This window comes from Globicephala melas, chromosome 19 (genome assembly GCF_963455315.2).
Source record: "Globicephala melas chromosome 19, mGloMel1.2, whole genome shotgun sequence".
In the NCBI taxonomy this organism is placed as follows: Eukaryota; Metazoa; Chordata; class Mammalia; order Artiodactyla; family Delphinidae; genus Globicephala; species Globicephala melas.
The window spans coordinates 1,801,753-1,820,829 of NC_083332.1; the positions used below are offsets into that span (position 1 = coordinate 1,801,753).

Here is a 19,077-nt window from a genome sequence, read left to right on the forward strand (position 1 = left end):
TTCAAGGGTCAGCTGTGTTTTATGTATATAAACTCAATATATAGTATAGATAGATGTTTATATATAAAAATATATATTTATAAATTAAAAATATATAAGTCAATGGTTCTTAACTGAGGGTGATTTTGCTCCTCGGGGGACAACTTGTCAATGTCTGGAGGCGTTTTTGGTTGTCAAAACTGAAGGGGTGAGGCTGCTGGCATCTAAGGACACTGCTCAACATCCTACAGCACACGTGGATGGCCCGCACGGCAAAGAACGATTTGGTCCCGAATGCCAGAAGTACCAAGGCTGAGAGACCCTGGTAGATACACATACATTTATAATAGTCCAGACCAATGAGAAATAAAGAAATATAACGTGAGTCACATACATAACTTAAAGTTTCCTAGCATCCTCATGAAAAAAAAAAATAGAAAAGGAACAGGTGAAATCAATTTTAAGGCCAGCTCTTATTTAACCCAGTACAGCTGACCTGCACACAGACTTTTTTCAAGAGTAAATAGGACAGTACTACACCTCTGCAGAGGCAGAACCACGGATGTGGAGGAACTCTGGCTTCGGAGGGCTGACTATTCGCTATACTCAAATTTTCCACTGCTTGGAGGGTCAGCACTCCTAACCCCTGTGTTGTTCAAGGGTTAACTACATATTCAAAATATTACATGTAATCAGTATAAAGCGTTGTTGGGAATTCCCTCGCGGTCGAGTGGTTAGCACTCAGAGCTTTCACAGCCGAGGCCCGAGTTCAATCCCTGGTCCAGAAACTAAGATCCCGCAAGTTGCGTGGTGTGGCCAAAAAAAAAAATGTTAATACAATATAGTCCATGTTTCTGAATATATAGAAAATTACGGATGCTTAAAAAAAACTACCATTGTTAACAAGCGATCTCACATTCTTTTTCTCGTGCAGTCTTGGAAATCCAGTGTGTGTTATACGTTATGGCACATGTCAATTCGCACCAGCCACATTTCAAGGGCTTAAGAGACCCAGGACGCTGGTGCCGGCCCCCCGGGGGCTGGATAGCTCGGGAGAAACCATTATCACACGCTGAACAGAATGGCCAGCAGAGGGCGTCATGAGAACAGCACGGATTTACTGAAATAAGAAACACTGCATGATATCACTCATATGTGGGATCTGAAATATAAAACAAACGTATGAATATAACAAAAAAAGAAACAGGCTCACAGATAGAACAAACTAGCGGAGTGGGGAGAAGGAAGCGGAGAGGGACAAGATGGGGTAGGGGATTAACAGGTACAAACTACCAATACTATGTACAAAACAAAAAACTAGGAGGATATATCGTACAACACAGGGAATATAGCCAATATTTTATAATAACTGGAAATGGAGTATAACCTTTAAAAATTGTGAATCACTACGTTGTACACCTGAAACTTATATAATATGGTAAATCAACTGTATCTGAATTTTAAAAAAGCAGGGAGAGGTGGTTGGGAAGGAGCAAAAACAAACAAAAACAAAACAGAAAAATAAGGACTGGAAACAGATTCTGTGCCTGCTGGGGATTATAGGTAGTTTTTATTTCTTTATTTTCATCTGCATTTTCTAAAGTTTCTACAACAAACACGATATTTTTAAGTACAAAGAAAAGAACCTCATGGAATTACTTGAAAACCTATCCAACTGGAGAGAAACACATTCCAATGGGCAGGGCCTGAGAAAGGAAAAGGCTTTGGGCCACAGATAGTCAAGAGCAGGGCGGCAGTCTTATGTGCTGTGTTTCATCTCTCTAGGGGGACGGATGCAGTTGACAGCATGTACTTCCAAGCCTGGTAACTCCAAATCTCAGTCCCCTCTGCCCAGGCCCGCCCACCCTGCTGACCCCAGCCATGTCCAGTTTCCATGCCTGGATTCCCCCATGGTCACCTGTGGCCTCCAGTCCAGCCCCGGTGCCCCACAAGCAGCTGGAGCCATGGTGCTTAGACACAAGTCTGACCATGGCTCTCCCTTGCCTGATGTCCTTGGGGGCTCCTGACTGCACTCAGGGTGAAATTCAAGACACCGGCCGTGGCCTAAAATATCTCTCCAGGTGTGGCCTTACCAAGCTCTCCAGCCTCATCTTACAACTACTCGCCCACCTTGGTTCTGGGCTGTTGTAACTCCAGTTGTGTCTCCCCTAAATTCAGATGCTGAAGCCCTAACCCCAGGACCTCAGAACGTGACTGCGTTTGGAGGTGGGGTCTTTACACAGGGAATTAAAGTAAAATGAGGTCACGGGGCCCTAATCCAACATGACTAGTGTCCTTATAATAGGAGGAGATTTGGACACAGACACACACAGAGGGATGACCATGTGAGGACACAGGGAGAAGATAATTGTCTACAATCTAAAGAGCGAGGTCTCAGGAAACCAACCATGTTGAAAACTTGATCTCAGTCGTCTGGCCTCCAGAACTGCGAGGGAAAAAATTTCTATTGTTGAAGCCACACTTTGGTGCTTTGTTATGGCAGCCCTTGCAAACTAATACAGCCACTCCTTAAAAAAAAAAGTTGTGCTTAAAAAGCAAAAAACGTTCTGGAATCACGTGCATATAATTGATACTAAAACAAAGAATTATGCAATATATTAGAAATTATAAAAAAACCCGGGTATCTCAAGTGAAATCTAGACTATGGAGACCAACAGGTGAATCCTGGCAGAAATGTAAACCTATAAAATGCATGCATCATTCTTCGTATTTAGAGAAAATCACACACAACACCTGCGACATCCAGTTGTCCCGATAGCGTGAGCAAAGGGTCAGGAGGATGAAACTATCGGGGGTTGGGTGGGTCAGCGAAACCCCGCCACTGTGGGACTGTCCGTCAGGATGGTATTTCTGGCTGGCTATTTGACAATATGTGTTCACCTCAGTCCTAAGACACCGGCTCACTGAACCTCCCACTCTGTGCTCTGAATCCCCGAAGCTGTGTTTCTCCTTCCATTTCACGCTTGTATGTACCTGCCTCGTCCTTACCCTGTCTTCAAAGTCAGCTCATGAACAACAACAACAAAAATAATAATAGCTAACGTGTGTTGTGTGCTTTAGATGTCTTACTGAACTTGGATCTTTTTGTTTTTTTGAATTTTATGACGAATTTTACTCCAAAATGACTCTAGTGGTACCAGAGACACTGATGTAGAGTTTAAATATTGTTTCAGACAATGTGAAAATGGATAAAAGCAATATTTCTAGTGCATATATTTTTAGATAATGTCATTTTAAATGTGTGAGTTAAAATGTGATAAATATTAATGAACTTATTTACAAAACAGAAACAGACTCACAGACATAGAAAACAAACCCATGGTACCAAAGGGGAAAGGAGGTGGGGGATAAATTAGATAAACAATAAGGTCTTACTGTATAATGCAGGGAACTATATTCAATATCTTGTAATAAACTACAATGGAAAAGAAAACAATGTAATAAATATTAAAAATAGATGTTTCACTATTTTATCCATTTTGAAAGGTTTATATATTCAGAATTACAAGGGAGGTTTTTTTTTTTTTTTTAAGGAGAACCACTTTATTTTGAGTAGTAAAGAAAACTCTATTTACAACATAATATACAAACTTTCCATCAGTTTCTTCACAGTTAGTCCAAAGAATGAAACCTCTAGGGACTTCCCTGGCGGTCCAGTGGTTAAGACTCCACACTTCCGGGACTCCCTGGGTGGCGCAGTGGTTAAGAATCCACCTGACAATACAGGGGACACGGCTTTGATCCCTGGTCTGGGAAGATCCCACATGCCGTGGAGCAGCTAGGCCCGTGCGCCATAGCTACTGAGCCTGTGCTCTAGAGCCTGCATGCCACAACTACTGAAGCCCACGAGCCACAACTACTGAAGCCCGTGAGCCACAACTACTGAGCCCATGTGCTGCAACTACTGAAGCCCGAGTGCCTAGATCCCATGCTCTGCAACAAGAGAAGCCACCTCAATGAGAAGCCTGTGCACGGCAACCAAGAGTAGCCCCTGCTCACCGCAACTAGAGAAAGTCCCCATGCAGCAACGAAGACCCAACGCAGCCAATAAATAAATTTTAAAGAAAAGACCCCTCACTTCCAATGCAGGGGATGCGGGTTCCTTCCCTGGTCGGGGAACTAAGATCCCACAGGCTGTGTGGCCAAAAAATAAATTAAATTAAATTAAAAAACCCCCCCTCTGACTTAAAGTTTACATTTAACTTTAAATATTCATGTCAACTTTGGAATTTTATTCTTGCCTGATACTATGAAATATGAAACTTTAATCGACGACAAGTTCCTAATTTTTGCTGTTCAGCCACTTTTCTGGATCTTGCTCTCTGATCCCATACATTCCAGAGTGTTCACTGGATTTGTAATAAACTTCCAAGATGAAGGGGAATTTCTTGCTCGTGTTTTGCCTGAAATCTTGCCTTGTGTTCATCTTTTTAAAAAAAATATGCTCCAAAAAATGTCTACAAGTTCAGCTACTAAAACTCCTTTAAAGAGCTTCTTTGCCAGTGGGTCCATCCTGAGGCCCAAGGGCTGGCAGACACCACCCCTCCCACTCACTTTGATTTTTTAAAATAATATTTATTTATTTATTTGGCTGCGCTGGGTTTTCCTTGTGGCATGCAGGACCTAGTTCCCTAACCAGGGATCGAACCCGGGCCCCCCGCACTGGGAGCTCAGATTCTTAACCGCTGGACCACCAGGGAAGTCCCTCACTTTGATCTTTATAGCAGCTCTAGTGGGTTGATACTAGGATAGGCCTTCATTCCCCATGGGGAAACTGAGGCACAGAGGAGCTAACTTGTTATTGGAGGTCCAAATGCCAGGGTGGAGCAGAACCTGGATTTAAGATAGAAGCGCTAATTCCTGAGCCTCAGCTGTTGACTGCCGTGCTCTCCTTAGACTACATGTCATATGATCCATCTTCCCAGGAGGGTCAGGATCCCCCCACCCCCATGGTGGTCTGGCCGCAAGTCCTCCCCCTAGTGGGACGCATGGTTGCCCCTGCCCTACCAAGTAGGACACTACAAGATACCCAGCATCCTTAGAGCCAGGCTAGTAACACCTATCTCCTGACTAGATCAATATTGAGAAAAGTGATGGTAACTAATGATTACCACTTGTTGAATACCCTCTCTGGGCCAGGGCCTGTTTACAAGCACTTTCCGTATTAACTACACTTCCCAACAACCATGTGAGGCAGGTAATTTGATGATCCCTGATTTTAAAATGTGGCGACCCAGCCCCAGAGAGTTAAGTAACTGGCCTAAGGGCACACAGCCAGTTGGTGGAGCTGGGATGCAGACATTCCATGTAAGGTATATATGGACAATGTCATCACACACACGCACACAGAGGCACACATGCACACACACGAACCTCAAATAAAGGGCAAGGAGACCCTCGGCCTGGGCACTATTGCCATTCTGAACGGAATCGTTCCCTGCTGCGGCAGCCCGTCCCGACCTGGGCACTATTGCCATTTTGAACGGAACCGTTCCCTGCTGCGGCAGCCCGTCCCGACCTGGGCACTATTGCCATTTTGAACGGAACCTTTCCCTGCTGTGGCAGCCCGTCCCGACCTGGGCACTATTGCCATTTTGAACGGAATCGTTCCCTGCTGTGGCAGCCCGTCCCGACCTGGGCACTATTGCCATTTTGAACGGAACCTTTCCCTGCTGTGGCAGCCCGTCCCGACCTGGGCACTATTGCCATTTTGAACGGAATCGTTCCCTGCTGTGGCAGCCCGTCCCATGCACTGTAGGGTGTTGAGCAGCATCCCTGGTTTCTACCCACCAGATGCCAGCAGAACTCCTCCCCCCGCCCCCATCGTGACAACCAAAAGTGTCTCCAGATATTTCCAAATGTTTCCTGGGGGCACAGCCACCCTGGTTGAGGACCATGGTGCAGCCTCATGGAAACACGTTTCTTCTGAGGGCTGAGCGGACGCTTTAGTTCAAACCTGTACCTTCTTCCGAGACCAAAGGAAGTTACATGTGAGAAGGATGCTGGTGAGGTGGGAGGCGGGGGAGGGGCGGGGCGGTGACCCCACAAGTCTGGCTTCTGCTCTGCAGCTTCACCTCCATGACATAGCCAGAGGGCTCCTGCGTAAATGCAAAACTGATGTTATTCCCCTGCTAGAAACCCACCCAAATTTCTTGTTTCACGAAGGGCAGCGGCCCCTCTCCTTGCCGTGGCCCACGTCCACGCCCTCCCCATGTCTCACCACTCTTTTCACCTCCTTGATTCCACCTGCACCAGCCTTCCTGCTGCTCCCTGGACAGACCACATATGTTCCTACCCCAGGGCCTTTGCACGTGCTGCTCCCTCAATCTAGAGGGAGCATCGAATCCCGTCAGAGCAATCTCTCACTGATCATTTCCAAGGGTGAATATAAAATTACCCTTATTTTTAAAAAAATTATTTTATTGGACTATAGTTGATTTACAATGTTGTGTTAGTTTCAGGTGTACAGCTAACTGATTCTGTTATACTTATATATACATTCCTTTTCATATTCTTTTCCGTGATGGTTTATCCCAGGATATTGAATATAGTTCTCTGTGCTGTACAGTAGGACCTTGTTGTTTATCCATCCTATACATAGTAGTTTGCATCTGCTAATCCCAAACTCCAAATCCTTCCCTCCTCCACCTCCCTTCCCCCTTGGCAACCACAAGTCTGTTCTCTATGTCTGTGAATCTCTTTCTGTTTCATAGATAAGTTCATTTGTATCATTTTTTAAGATCCCACATATAAGTGATATCATATGATATTTATCTTTGTCTGTCTTACTTCACTTAATATGATAATCTCTAGGTCCATCCATGTCGTTGCAGATGGCATTATTTCATTCTTTTTTATGGCTGAATAGTAAAATTATCTTTATTTATTATTATTTTAAATTATTTTTTTCAGGTGTATTGAGAAATAATGGACATACATCACTGTATAAAAACTATTGGGGGGGAGGGATAAACACCTCCTAGAGTAATGGATATAAAAACAAAAATAAACAAATGGGACCTAATGAAACTTAAAAGCTTTTGCAAAGCAAAGGAAACTATAAACAAGATGAAAAGAAAACCCTCAGAATGGGAGAAAATATTTGCAAACGAATCAATGGACAAAGGATTAATCTCCAAAATATATAAACAGCTCATGCAGCTCAATATTAAAAAAAAAACAAGCAACCCAATCAAAAAATGGGCAGAAGATCTAAATAGACATTTCTCCAAAGAAGACATATTGATGGCCAAGAGGCACATGAAAAGCTGCTCAACATCACTAATTATAAGAGAAATGCAAATCAAAACCACGATGAGTTATCACCTCACATCGGTTAGAATGGGCATCATCAGAAAATCTACAAACAATAAATGCTAGAGAGGGTGTGGATAAAAGGGAACCCTCCTGCACTGTTGGTGGGAATGTAAATTGATACAGCCACTATGGAGAACAGTATGGAGGTTCCTTAAAAAACTAAAAATAGAATTACCATATGACCCGGTAATCCCACTACTGGGCATATACCCAGAGAAAACCATAATTCAAAAAGATACATGAGGGGCTTCCCTGGTGGCGCAGTGGTTGGGAGTCCGCCTGCCGATGCAAGGGACACGGGTTCGCGCCCCGGTCCGGGAGGATCCCACATGCCGCGGAACGGCTGGGCCCGTGAGCCATGGCCGCTGAGCCTGTGCGTCCGGAGCCTGTGCTCTGCAGTGGGAGAGGCCACACAGTGAGAGGCCCGCATAGAGCAAAAAAAAAAAAAAAAAAAAAGATACATGCACCCCAATGTTCATTGCAGCACCATTTACAATAGCCAGGTCATGGAAGCAACCTAAACGCCCATCAACAGACGAATGGATAAAGAAGTTGTGGTACATATATACAATGGAATATTCCTCAGCCATTAAAAGGAATGAAACTGGGTCATTTGTAGAGACGCCGATGGACCTAGAGACTGTCATACAGAATGAAGTAAGTCAGAAAGAGAAAAACAAATATTGTATATTAACGCATATATGTGGAATCTAGAAAAATGGTATAGATGAACAGGTTTGCAAGGCAGAAATAGAGACACAGATGTAGAAGAAAAAACTGTGGACACCAAAGGGGGAAAGTGGGAGGGGGGGTGGTGGTGGGATGAATTGGGAGATTGGGATTGACATATATACACTAATATGTATAAAATAGATAATTAATAAGAACCTGCTGTATAAATAACATTACATAAAAATACGTAAACATTACATAACATACATAACATTACATAAAAATAACATTATAAAAAATAAAATAACATTAAAAAGAAACTATTGGGGAAGAGGGATAAATTAGGAGTTTGGGATTAACATATACACAGTACGTATATAAAACAGATAAACAACAAGGATTTACTGAATAGCACAGGGAACTATATTCAATATCTTGTAATAAATTATAATGGAAAGAAATAAAAAAGAGTATAGATATATACATATACATGTATAACCAAATCACTTAGTTGCACACCTGAAACTAGCACAATATTGTAAATCAACTATACTTCAATTTAAAAAAGTTATCTTCACTAAGACTATTTCAATTTGAAGAAGCAGGGAGTCCATTAAAATTTAAAAAAAAAAGTTAAGGAGGGAATCACATAGGCAATAAGGTTAATATGGGGGAAAATATAGACGTGGAATGGGAAGGAGAGAAACCTGGGGCTTATCACCCCAGCCAATCCGTTCGGGCAGCCCAAGTAATCTTCCTAAAAGGCAGGTCTGAGATGCAGCTTTCCTGTTCAGAATGCTACTCTCCTCGGGGGAGGAGTAGATTGTTCACAGTGCTTATATATGATGCACAGTCTGACCCCAGGTCCCCTCTGAAGCCTTCTTCAGTTTTTTTTTTTTGGCTGTGCCATTAGGCATGTGGGATCCTGGTGCCCCTACCAGGGATGGGATCGGGGCCCCCTGCTTTGGGAGCGCGGAGTCTTAACCACTGGACCAGCAGGGAAGTCCCTCTGAAGACTTCTTGCCCATTCTCCTCCCCTTCTCATTCTGTAAATGCACCAGACATGGATGCCCACCTTTCACCTGTCCCTACGGGTCCTCTCCACGACCTGTATAGGATGTGGGAGGCCTTGGAGGTGATGCACGGGACAGTTGTCTCACTGGGAACTCGCCCCTGGATTCTCTTGGTCCCAGGCTGCCGGTCTTTTCCTTGAAGACAATAACACACCTGGGAGGGGGAAGAAAGGACACTCGTTAAGTGAGGGTAGTTCTCGTTCTGCTGACTGTGTCAAAGTTGGGCAAAATGGAGGGTCAGAAAGTGCCACTGGCCTCCCATGGTGAACTATCAACATGATGAAGATGGTAGGGGCTGCTGGGGAAAAAGGGCCGGTGTCTCCGTTTTAATTTACTTTTAATATTACTTATTTTAATTTAAAATCGAATTTCATTCATTTTTTTGAATAGATAAAAACATTCATAGATTCAAAAAGATAGGTCGTGAAAAGACTTTCCTCTGGAGGGTGTGGAGAAAAATGAACCCTCTTACACTGTTGGTGGTAATGTAAATTGGTCCAGACATTGTGGAAAACAGTATGGAATTTCCTTAAAAAACTAAAAATAGAGCTGCCATATGATCATGTAATCCCACTCCTGGGCATATATCTGGAAAAGAAGAAAACTGTAATTCAAAAAGATACATGCACCCCAATGTTCACTGCAGCACTGTTTACAATAACCAAGACATGGAAACAACCTAAATGTCCATTGACAGATGAATGGATAAAGAAGATATGGTACATATATACAATGGAATACTACTCAGCCATAAGAAGAATGAAATAATGCCATTTGAAACAACATGAATGGACCTAGAGATTATCATACTAAGTGAAGTAAGTCAAAGACAAATATCATATGATATCACTTATATGTGGAATCTAAAATGTGACACAAATGAATTTATTTACAAAACAGAAACAGACTCATAGACATAGAAAACAAAGTTATGGTTACCAAAGGGGAAAGGGGAGGGGAGGGATAAATTAGGAGTTTGGGATTAACAGATACACACTACTATATATAAAATAGATAACCAAAAATGACCTACTGTATAACACAGGGAACTACACTCAGTATCTTGTAATAACCTATAAGGGAAAAGAATAGTGTAGTATTCCATTTTATGGACTAAACCAGAAATAATTAAAACATAATGTTATTATGAATTATTATTATCCCCCATGGATGCATGCCTGGGTTGTTTCTAGTCTTTGACAAGTAAAAATCTTGATGAAATAAATAAGCTGTTTGGCAAGTGACCCTGAAGACAGCTGTGTGTAGGATGGTTTTGGGAGAGGGGAGAAGCAGTCATTTTAGAAACAAGGGTCGATTGGCAGCCTGAGGAGACCCCCTATTGTCTCCCATAGAACTTTCTGCTGAATGAAATAGCCCAGCTGGTTCCCAAGGAATCTTTGTAATTTTTGCCTTGCTCTCTATCTAAGGAAAGGAACGGTTAGTTATTCTTGGGTTCAGACCAGCGCGGTCAAGATTCTAGAATCGCCCTATCCAAACCATGAAAACACCTGAAAGCTAGCCATTGTTCTCCAAAGTACACCCCTAGATCCCATTTCCCACCCACTTTTCTCTAATTTTCCTGCTTTGTTTTTGCTCTGCATTCTGGGTGCTTGAGGTAGTGAGGTCTCAATGAAGCCCAGCTGTTCCCGCTGCCGCTGCTGATTCTTATTTTATTATTGTTCAGCCGTGCAGAGCATGGGATGCATAACACGTTTGCCCCACATCCCATGTGTTGCATTCAGTGTTTATCAATCAGATTGTGAGCATCTCAAGGGCAGGGAGTATGTCCTATATTTTCCCCTCAATGCTCAGCACGGCTCCTGGCACACAGGGAATGATGACGCTTTTAGAACCAGGCTGTACTATATCTAGTGTGTAAATCCCAAGTAATGCAGAATTTTGCTTGTGTGTAATATAGCTTCGATCTAAGTAATGCTCACATACGCCATTCTTTCCCCCTCGTTCTTTGCAACAGACAATATCAGGTGACTTCGAGGGGGTAGGCTCTGTGTGCGTTCAAAAGTCAGCTCTTTATGAAAAATAAAATAAATCAGCTTTATACAAGAGGCTTTCTCTTTAGGAAACAGATACTGAACTCTGTATGGATGAAATGGCATCATGTCTGGAATTTGCTTTGAAAATAATTCTGGTGGTTACAGCATGCTGGGGGTATGAGTTGGTCAGTGTTGAAACGATGAGTGTAACAGAAAAAATTTTGCTATTTTGTCTACTTTTGTCTATTTTCAAACCTTTCAAACTGGGCTGGGGCGGAGGGAGGAACAGGTAGAGCACAGAGGAATTTTAGGGCCATGAAAATACCATGTGTGATGCTATAATGGTGGGTATATGTCAATATACATTTGTCCAAACCCACACAATGTACAATGATACAATGAATGGTGATACAAACTATAGACTCTGGGTGATAACAATGTGTCAGTGCAAGTTCTTCTCTTGTAACCAATGGCCCATTTTGGTGGGGAAAGTCGACAATGGGGGGAGTAGGCATGTATGGGTCAGGGGGTGTATGGGAACTCTTTGCAACTTTGCTCAATTTTGCTGTGACCCTAAGACTATTCTAAAAAATTAAAGATTTTTTTAAAAGGAAATACACTGAAAACAAAAGTGTGAATAAGTGTGGCTAAACCAGTGGTTCTCAATCAGGGGTGACTTTGCCCACTAGGGGACACCTGGCAATGCCTGGAGACGTTTTTGGTTGTCACAACATGAGGGGGACGCACCGCTGGCACCTGGTGGGTAGAGACCAGGGAGGCCGCTCGACATCCTACAGTGCACGAAGCCGGCTCCCGCCACGGTAATCATCCAGCCCCACATGTCTGCAGTGCCAGGCTGAGGAGCCCTGGGCCAGACGCTGAGGCCTGCCAAGGATCTGAGCGAAGCTGTCCTTTTTTTTTTTTTTTAACATCTTTATTGGAGTATAATTGCTTTACGATGGCATGTTAGTTTCTGCTTTACAACAAAGTGAATCAGCTATACATATACATATATCCCCATATCTCTCCCCTCTTGCGTCTGCCTCCCTCCCACCCTCCCTATCCCACCCCTCTAGGTGGTCACAAAGCACAGAACTGATCTCCCTGTGCTATGCGGCTGCTTCCCACTAGCTATCAGTTTTACATTTGGTAGTGTATATATGTCCATGCCACTCTCTCACTTTGTCCCAGCTTACCCTTCCCCCTCCCCGTGTCCTCAAGTCCATTCTCTAGTAGGTCTGCGTCTTTATTTCCGTCCTGCCCCTAGGTTCTTCATGACCACTTTTTTTTTTTTTTTTTTTTTTTAGATTCCTGAATTCCATACCCCTCCTTCTCCCCGGCCTGAGTGTCCTTAGTTTTATTTTTATTTTTTAAATTCTATTGACATATAGTTGATTTACAATGTTGTGCTAATTTCTGCTGCACAGCAAAGTGACTCACTTATACACATATAGACATTCTTTTTCATATTCTTTTCCACTATGGTTTATCCCAGTATGTTGAATATAGTTCCTTGTGCTATACAGTAGGACCTTGTTGTTTATCCATCCTATGTATACTAGAGTGTATCTGCTAATCCCAAACTCCCAATCCAGACCTCCCCTGCTCTCCTCCCCCTTGGCAACCACAAGTCTGTTTTCTATGTCTGTGAGTCTGTTTCTGCTCTGTAGATAGGTTCATTTGTGTCATATTTTAGATTCAACATATAAGTGATATCATATGATATTTGTCTTTCCCTTTCTGGCTACTTCACTTAGTATGACAATCTCTAGGTCCATCCATGTTGCTGCAAATGGTATTATCTCATTCTTTTTTATGGCTGAGTAATATTCCATTGTATATATGTACCACATCGTCTTTATCCATTCCTCTGTTGATGGACATTTAGGTTGTTTCCATGTTTTGGCTATTCTGAACAGTGCTGCTATGAACATAGGGGTGCATGTATTCTTTCGAATTACAGTTTTTGTCCTTTTTAAGAAAGTAATTAGCAAGTGCTCTGGAGAGGCTGAAGGCACACCAGCACCTAAGAGAAACTTCCTCTGCAATGGAATGGAAAGAGTTGACAAGGGTAAATAGCATTTTATGATGGAATTTAATTGTTTTTAAAGCCGAACCATCTGAAATGACATCACACCAGTGCAATTGGTCCCCTATTCTTGGAAACACAGGACTCGTGGATGGGTGGGATGCACACTTTGGGGAAAAGGGACGGAAGAGGAATTAATCCTGAATTATAGCTTGGGCAGCTCGGGAAGTGGCGTCGACATTTCATGAGATGGACAAGACTGGGACACAGAGGAGGTGGTTAGGAGTTTGTTGTACTTGTGCAAACCACATACAATGAGAGAAAGAACTAGGGTGTTTGCAGTGTGGACGGAGAAAAGATCTGAGATGTTGAAAGAGTGATTCACCTCAGGTGTAAAATTTAAGAGAAAGCAGAAAACCTCAATATTCAAGGTAATATTTTATATATATATTTTTTAATTTTATTGAAGTATAGTTGATTTACAATGTTGTTTTAATTTCTGCTGTGCAACAAAGCAATTTAGTTATACATATATATATTCTTTTTCATATTTTTTCCCATTATGGTTTATCACAGGATATTGAATATAGTTCCCTGTGCCATACGGTAGGATCAGGGTAATATTTTGGTGCAATATTTTTAATTAATTAATTAATTTTTTTTTTTGTGGTACGCGGGCCTCTCACTGTTGTGGCCTCTCCCGTTGCGGAGCACAGGCTCCGGACGCGCAGGCTCAGCGGCCATGGCTCATGGGCCCAGCCGCTCCGCGGCATGTGGGATCTTCCCGGATTGGGGCACGAACCCGCGCCCCCTGCATCGGCAGGCAGACTCTCAACCACTGCGCCACCAGGGAAGCCTGATGCAATATTTTTAAAAATAAAAAATAATGCCAGAAATGCATGATGCATACAACACCAAAATATTTACTCCAGACAGGATAGGACCCTGAGCTTTGCAGGACTCACCTCACCCTAGTCTCGACCCTGTGAGATCCTGTCTTGAGTGAAAATGTTGATAGTTTGTTCATCATTGATTTTTTTCCGATGAATTTTGAAATTTTATTTATTTATTTGGCTGCGTTGGGTCTTCGTTGCTGCGCACGGGCTTTCTCTAGTTGCGGTGAGTGGGGGCTACTTTTCATGGCGGTGTATGTGCTTCTTATTGTGGTGGCTTCTCCTGTTGTGGAGCACGGGCTCTAGTCACGTGGGTTTCAATAGTTGCGGCACGTGGGCTCAGTAGTTGTGGTGCACGGGCTTAGTTGCACTGCAGCATGTGGGATCTTCCCAAACCAGGGCTCGAACCTGTGTCCCCTGCATTGGCAGGCGGATTCTTAACCACTGTGCCACCAGGGAAGTCCAATTTTGAAATTTTAAGGACACGTTGCATTAAAGTATTATCTCTCTTGATTACTGAGATGTTTGCACTCCTGTCACCCCGACACTTAAATTTTATACCCAAGCTGAGAGCCTCAGTCACTTCCCTCAGGAACCGGCCCGCATGAATGCAGACAGATGGGAAGGAGCTGTTAGAATTTTCACACACGGCCAAGTGGCCAGGGTGGACCCTCATCTCTCCAGAATCCCATGGACTTTCCACTGAGCTCAAGGCCAGGCTGAGTTCCAAGCAGGATATACATCCGTGGAACTAAGGATGGGAACGGCTCTCTTGGACCCAGCCCGGTACAGACGGCATGGTGGAGACAGCCCTTTCCAAAACACGAAAGAAAGCTTTAATACTAACCATCTGTTTGGCAAATCATTCTCACCACATTCTGTTTCTAAGCAGTTTTTCCTCTATGATTTTAGAATTGGTCTTTTCGCGACTTTATTTTGCAAAGGAAGTCGTTTTTCTGCCCTATGGACCCTTCATGGTGCCTTGAAGCCAGTGGGTGTCCGTTAAATGCTTACTGAACAAATTCCACTGATATATGAATTAGAACGAGGAGGGTTTCCATTTGTTTGAGAGTCTTGCTGTGGTGCGTGCGCGCGCGTGCGTGTGTGTGTGTGTGACATTTAACAATATGTTGCATGTGCCCTTATAAACACGTTTATAGACACATGAATGCAGGGTTTGGATATGGTGAATTCAGGTGATACGCTTGTGGCATGTGCACAGGTGCTTTGGAAATGGATCAAGTCATTTAATTCCAAGAATCCATAGGGAAAGCCCCGAATTTACCCCCACTTTACGAAGGAATAGCTTGAGGTCAGAGAGGTTCTCACGCCAGCCAGAAGGAGCACAGCTAGGCTGTGGACCAGGTGTGTGTGACACCAGGCTGGTCCCCACACTAACCGCTTTGCTCAATGGCCCCCAAATGTTCATTCTAACTCACAAACTAGAGCCTCCATCAGGGTCTGGGGGTGAGGGGACTACGGTCCCAGACCCACTGGACCACCCATCTCCACCCTGGTGCATGTTCCTTGGGCCCAGCATGTGCCAGCAGAAGGTAGTTTTCTGTTGCTGTGTCACAAATCATCACAAACTCAGCAGCTTAAAGTCCCCTGGTCAGGGATTCAGGTTAAGGTTAGCTGGGTCTTCTGCTTAGGGTCTCACCAGGCTGAAGTCAAGGTATTATCCAGGGCTGTGGTCTTGTCGGGGGCTCAGGGCCCTGTTCCAAGCACGCACACACACACACACAGACACACACACAGACACACACAGACACAAAGACACGCACACAGGCACATACAGACACACACACACACATACAGACACACGCACAGACACACAGACACAGACACACAGATACACACAGACACACACAGACACAAAGACACACACACAGGCACATACAGACACACACACATACAGACAGACACACAGACACACACAGACACAAAGACACACACACAGACACACACAGACACAAAGACACACACACAGGCACATACAGACACACACAGACACATACAGACAGACACACGCACAGACACACACACACACAGACACAGACACACAAGACACATATAGACACATGCACACAAGTACACACAGACACACACAGACACACATGCACACACACACAGCGAGACTGCCTGTTGGCAGAATTTGCTCCCTGTAGTTGTGTGGCTGAGGCCCCTGCTTCCTCTCTGGCTGTCAGTGGAGGATTGCATTGAGCTCCCAGGGGCTACACCCAGCCCCCTCCCACATGCCTCCTGTGGGAAATAACACCGCGGCAGCCGCTTCTTTCCCTTCTAGGCCACCAGGAGTGTGTCTCTCTGGTTTCCTCTGCGACCAGGTGACCAGCCCGAGGAAACACTCTGCTCAGAAAGGGCTCACCTGATTAGGTCAGGCCCCCCCGGTCATCTCCCTTCTTCTGTGGAACATAACATGACCAGGAGTGAGGTGTCACTGTATTCACAAGTCCCACCTCCACTCAGGGGAATTTCAGGGAAAGACAGGAGTGGTGGCAGTATTGTCAGTTTTACTTCACAAGGCCATGGACCACCGCTGGCCAGGGTTACAGGGGCCCACCCTGGGGGCTGGCTCCTGCCCCCTGTCTCGTTGCTGGGGTCTGGAGGGACCCTTCTCAATAATGTGATGTCATACAGGGGATTTCTTCTGAAACCAGAGAAGGAGCAGAACTGGAGCAAAAACAGCATGTGTTTTCTCTGGAGAAGACAATTTCTGTGATGCTAATCTGTTGGTTACCAATTTGTCAAAAACAGTTCATTCCCAGATTTCACGTTTGCTATTTTCGTTACTTCATTCAACAAGTACGTGTCACTTGTCCCTTCTGCTAGGTAGAATCTTGAGCGAATGTGGTACGTTTGAAGAAGTAAAAAATGTTCCAGGGCACAGAAAGGATTGCTGAGAAATGAGGCAGAAGCCTGACTCAGCACAGAGAAGTCACCTGGCCTCATGGAACTTAAACCCTCCTAGAAGGAGGAGACAGTAAGAAAATGAACAAACCAACGCTACAATTTCAGAGAGCAACTCTGGAAACGGCCCTCTGAGGCAATGATGTGGGAGCTGAGACCTGAATGATGAGAAGGAGACAGTCTGCGGAAGGACTTCCCTGGCTGAGGGCACAGCAGGTGCAAAGGCCCTGAGGTGGGTACAAGCCAGGTCACTTGGAGATCCTCAAACAATCCTATTCCAGGATATTGCCTGGAGCTGTTTTTCAGAACACAGAATGACCGTATGTTTGAAAAGATCAGTCCAGGGGGGTGAGGGTCTCTCTGCTGTCCTTTCCACCAATCAGGTGGCCTGGGTTCCTGTTTTCTGGCTCTTTCAGTGATCAGCTGTGCATTCTTGGGCAAGTCACTTAACCTCTCTGTGCTTCCATTTCATTACTCATAAAATTGGTGAAGGGATAGGAACTAAAACAACTCTGGATAAAGACAAATGATTCAGTCAGAGAACAGGTAAAAGACCTGAACAGGCTATGTGTCTATAGAAAGATGAATGGATACAGAAATTGTGGGATATAGATATGATGCAATATGACTCAGCCGTAAAAAAGGAAAGAGATCCTTCCATTTGAAACAACATGGGTGAACCCAGAGGACATTATGCTAGGTGACATAAGCCAGACACAGAAAGAAAAAAATGCACCACCTCACATATGTGGAATCTGAAAAACTCAAATCCATAGAAGCAGAGAGTAGAATGGTGGTTACCAGGGTGGGGAGGTAGGGAAATGGGGAGATGATGGTCAAAGGGGACACATTGCAGTTATGAGGGATGAGGGAGCTTGGAGATCTAGTGTCCAGCACAGTGACTGTGGTTAATAATACTGTATTGAGACATGGAAGCAACCTAAGTGTCCATCGACAGAGGAATTGATAAACAAGATGTGGTACATATATACAGTGGAATACTACTCAGCCATGAAAAAGAATGAAATAATGCCATTTACAGCAACATGGATGGACCTAGAGATTGTCATACTGAGTGAAGTAAGCCAGACAGAGAAAGACAAATATCGTACGATATCACTCACACGTGGAATCTAAAAAAATGATACAAATGACCTTATTTATAAAACAGAAACAGACTCACAGACATAGAGAACAAACTTATGGTTACCAAAGGGGAAAGATGGGACAAGGGATAAATTATGAATTTGGGAGTAACATACACACACTACTATATATAAAATAGATAAACAACAAGGACAGATGGTATAGCACAGGGAACTATATTCAACATTTTTTAATAACCTATATGGGAAAAGAATCTGAAAAAGAATATATACATATGTATGTGTGTGTGTGTATGTGTGTATTTGTGTATATATATATATATATATACATAAATATATATATATATAACTGAATCACTCTGCTGGACACCTGAAATAACACAACATTGCAAATCAACTATATTTCAATAAAAAATAAATAAAACAGAAATACTGTACTGAATACTGGACATTTGCTGAGAGAGTAGATTTCAGGAGCTCTCATCACACAAACAATGGTGACTATGTGAGAAGGTATGCTATTTAGTTTGATTGCAGTAATCATTTCACTATGAATGTGTGCATCAAATCATGTTGTACACCTTAAATATACAATTTTTTTTGGTGGCCGTGCCACATGGCTTGTGGAATCTTAGTTCCCCTACCAGGGATCGAACCCAGGCCCCCTGCAGTGGAAGCACCAAGTCTTAACCACTGGACCACCAGGGAAGTCCCTAAATATATACAATTTTTATTAAAAAAAAAAAAAATTTAAAAAGGAGACTTGTCAGACCCCAGAAAGTCTGTTCCTTTTTGTAGTAAAAGGAATCTTCGCAAGATTTTCTAAACCACTTTTCATGAACCAGTGAATATTCAAAGGAGACCTAAATTTGAAGTCTGTACCAAAGCCTATCTCTACAACACCTGCCACACTATAGAAACTTTTATGTACTTCTGTCAGTCCTCAACATCTACCTCTCTGAATTTTCATGAACTTCTGTTTCACAAGGGTCATTATTTTATATACACTGGCAGCAGCATACAATAAAATAACTAGTATTAAAAAAAAAAGGAGACTTGAACAGG

General features: G+C 43.4%; 1 long non-coding RNA gene and 1 pseudogene across 1 annotated transcript in view; both read right to left on the reverse strand.

The window, feature by feature from the left end:
* Positions 1-3,514: 3,514 nt before the first annotated feature.
* LOC132594002 (protein CEBPZOS-like) lies at positions 3,515-5,535 on the reverse strand (annotated as a pseudogene).
* Positions 5,536-5,853: 318 nt separating this feature from the next.
* Positions 5,854-19,077, reverse strand: part of LOC132593998 (uncharacterized) — a 210,740-nt gene continuing 197,516 nt past the window's right edge. Inside the window, exons 3-4 of the long non-coding RNA XR_009560127.1 lie at positions 9,065-9,216; positions 5,854-6,098 (exon numbers count right to left, since the gene is read on the reverse strand). This is a non-coding gene — a long non-coding RNA (uncharacterized lncRNA). The remainder of the gene's footprint in view (positions 6,099-9,064; positions 9,217-19,077) is intronic.